General features: G+C 35.3%; 1 pseudogene; it reads right to left on the bottom strand.

Moving 5' to 3' along the window:
- Positions 1 to 2826: 2826 nt before the first annotated feature.
- LOC122119013 lies at positions 2827 to 2923 on the bottom strand (annotated as a pseudogene).
- Between the last annotated feature and the right edge of the window lie 1053 nt (positions 2924 to 3976).

Here is a 3976-nt window from a genome sequence, read left to right on the forward strand (position 1 = left end):
ATCTAAAAAGTAGGCCTGTCTATTGTCTTCATGTGATTTTGATGATTGAAAGTGCTTAGTGAGAAGGTCAAAATGTATTAGTAGTCCTTCACTATCAATTCTCATTTTCTTCTTGGAGAATATAATGATCAAATCAATAGTTCAGAATCAGCAAGCAATACTTCAGAATCATGCTTCCAGTGCAAGTGGATCACCAGTAAGAAATCCTCAATACCAATTTCCACAAAGTTTTGTCACAGATACAATCTCCCTGCCTTCTCTAGCTGCTTTATTTTCTTATTCCTTCATTGTACAAGAAAAGTATGATTCAACTGATTTCAGTCAGATCTGTTACTAGAATTATCCATGATTTATTTTATTGTCTGTAATTTGGTAAAGTTATGTCTCTTTACATAGGCTACTAAAAATATATTTACTAATTTCAAGTAAATACATAAATTCTATTTCCATCTCTTTTAAAAATAAAATTTTGTCTGCTCTACAAATTGATCAGAGGCATGGATTTTGTGGCTAGCAGGTCATTACACATCTGACTCCTTCTTTCTCCCTACCTTTCATGGTTCTCATAATATGACTGCTCCATAATTATCCTCATTTATTTTGCTTTTATATTTTTGGTTGCATCATTTCACTTTTTGCTCTGCCATTTCCCAAATCATTTATATAGAAGGCATTATTTCCTATTTTCTCATTCCTAGAATAAGTTGCACATGAAGACATCACTGGTCCTCATTTTCAGTGTGTATGTTTGAATACGGAGGAACATCTTTCCTCTGCTCTCCATCAATTCCCTACTCTCCATTTAGAATAATTTCGAATAGTAAAATTGGAAAAAGAGAAAATAAATCATGTGAATAAACAGTTGCAGAAAATTCACCACATATTTCTGACCAGTTCAACCAATGTGAACTAGTAGGGAAATACGTGGACACCTCATTCCCACTGGCACTCAAAGTCTCTGGTTAGGCAATTCTTAGGAATATGGGGAACAAGATGAAAAAGCAAGGAATGGTATCAATTGCAGGAAAAAAAAATTGGAGAAGGATCCAAGCAATTTTCTTCATTGGGCTGCCGAAAATATTCAGCTTATTACAGTGCGGAGACTTCTTTCCCAAAAGGCCACTCATGTGAATAGTAGGGATGATGATGAGTATACCCCTCTTCGAGAAGCCTACAGTGGACACTTAGACATTGTCAGTGAGTTGGTGTCTCAAGCGGCACATGCAATACCTGTAGATGACTGCACACCCCTGCACAGTGCATATACGTGGAATAATACCAGAGTGGCTTCTTTCTTACTTCATCATGATACAGATACCAATGCCCAAACTAATGGACTCTTTTTTTAAAATTTTTTTTTGGTCTGGTCGTTGGGCCTGAACCCTGGGCCTGGACGCTGTCCCTCAGCATTTCAGCTCAAGGCTAGCCCTCTACCACTTGAGCCACAGCATCACTTCCGGCTTTTTGTCTGCTTATGCGGTGCTGAGGAATCGAACCTAGGTTCTCATGCATGCAAGGCAAGCGCTCTACCACTGAGCCACCTTCACAGCCCAAATATTTTTGTTTGTTTGATTTTTGTTGTGGTGGTGTTTTTTTTTGGTCGTACATGGGGCTTGAGCTTTGGGCTTGGGTGCTGTTTCTGTGCTCTTCAGCTCAAGGGGAGCACTCTACCACTTGAGCCACAGTTCCACTTCCCCAAACTAAAGGACAATTGACAGCCTTACATCTTGCTTTCGAGAATTGAGACAGTAAAGATATGCTGGATAGCCTTCTGTTGAACCATTATATGAAACCATGCCTGAAGAACAATATAGAAGAAACTGTATTTGATATTGCCAAAAGGATAATTATGTATCACTACCTCTATGAAGTTGTGAAAGGCTGTGCAAATTGTTCACCGAAGTCCTAATGGTCGGGTTAAGGTTCTTAAATTTCAAAAATGCATGTCCATCTTTTGTGTCCCTACAAAACATTTTCACAATCCAAATAAGAGCAATATCTTTTTTTTTGGTCAATCATGGGGCTTGAGCTCTGGGCCTGGGAGCTATCCCTGTGCTCTTCAGCTCAAGGTGAGCGCTGTACCACTCGAGACACAGCTCCACTTCCAGTTTTCTAGTGGTTTATTTGAGATAAGAGTACCACAGACTTTCCTTCCCAGGCTGGCTTTGAACCATGATCCTCAGATCTCAGTCACCTGTGTAGCTAGGATTATAGGCATGAGCCAGCAGTGCCCGGCAGCACCAATATTTTACTGTAAAAATTCATGGATTCCGTGGAATTCTTCCAAGTGAATTTCCTGCCTTGGATGTAAAAATGTATTCAATAGTTTTTGTATACATGTATAATAATTTCTTCAGAGTTTGTGATTTTTTAATCAGAAATAATTTTAATTTACCTGTTGAAATGAGTAGTACAGAAACTAAAATATTTCTGATGCTTGTCTGAAAAAGTATATTTTAAAATATTCTATATTCTATGTTTGCATAATGTTCATAATTTATTTTCTCCTAGATATACTTTGAATTCTACATTATTTTATAATATATAGGTTCATTAATGTGTCCTTTCCGATTGCATTCCATATAGAACAGTTTGATTCCTTTTTTTCTAGGTCTTAATATTATTTTTCTTTGGGATAAAATGTCAGTGTTGTCTAATTTGAAAAGTTTTGTAAAGTTTATGCTATGTAAACGACTTTCTGAGGTGAAGATTTAATACACTGATGTCAAACTAAACTTAATAATATGAATTACGTGTATTGTTACACTTGTAATTTTGTAATCAACTTTTTAATAACTGTTTTTCATTTCTTGCATCTGAAGAATGAAAAATATGGAATACTTCTCAAATTTTCATATTATCCTTGTGCAAGTGCCATGTTAATCTCTGTATTGTAATTTGAGTATATATGCTGCTGAAGCACGTAATATCCTCTAAATTTAAGTAGTTAATGATGCAATCTTTATACAGGTTTATATCTATGGGTGCCTACTTGTAAGAAGGAAACCTTATTGTTCCTAACAATGCTATCGATCTTATTTCCCTTAAATTCTGTGAATAGTGGAAAAAAATTATATTGATCAGTCGATTGCTCACATTTGCAAAATTTTTTTGTCAATGACTATATTAAGTCTTTTTATTTGGTATTTGATCGTACTCTTAATTATTTATAGATAGGTCCAAAGGTGATGGCTTTTTCAAGTACTTATTTATCCAATTGAATTAGCTTTGTGGACCTAATGGATTCAAAGTAAGCATTGCTTAAGAGCTACTTCTAAACTTCTTCAGCTGACAATTTCCCAAATGAGGTGTTACTGGAACAAATGTCTACCTGAGCCTTTACCCTTCTTCCATGTGGGAACAGACCAACTAGAATATCTTACCCTGACAGCAAAGATTTTCTTACTAGAACAAAACTAATCTTGGTTACAAGAGATCATAGAGAGATGAACCGTTCAAACAGAACTGTTCAGACTAGAAGGTATTTTATCAAAATATAATTGTTTATTATACCTTCCATTTCAAAAGTAGCTAAAGCCAAGAAGGTGGAAAAATTGTTCATATGCATGATTACTTTTTGTTCTGGCCTGTCTACGATCCAACCAGGCAGGAAATTACACTACTGCCTTTTTATAACCAAATATTTTCAGAGTTGCAGGAGAAGTGCATATGTTTCTCCTCGTTATTAGGCATTAAATTGATAATGTTTTAATCACAGAGTTTCCTCTTTCTTCCATGCCGTAAATCTACAAATGGTAAAACTTTAGGTCTAACTCTATCAAACACTGAGGTAGAGATAATGGAATAATACTTTAAAACAGAGTTGCCTTTGATGTAACTACAACAGAAAAATGCAAAATGTGTGCCTTTTAATTATATATAGTCATACATTTTACATTTATATGTGCTGATTTTATATTTCACACAATGAAACTTACTAGAATTAGTTGATAATTTGACAAATAAATTGATATTT

This window comes from Dipodomys spectabilis, unplaced genomic scaffold (genome assembly GCF_019054845.1).
Source record: "Dipodomys spectabilis isolate Male_0828 unplaced genomic scaffold, ASM1905484v1 ptg000159l, whole genome shotgun sequence".
Lineage (NCBI taxonomy): Eukaryota > Metazoa > Chordata > Mammalia > Rodentia > Heteromyidae > Dipodomys > Dipodomys spectabilis.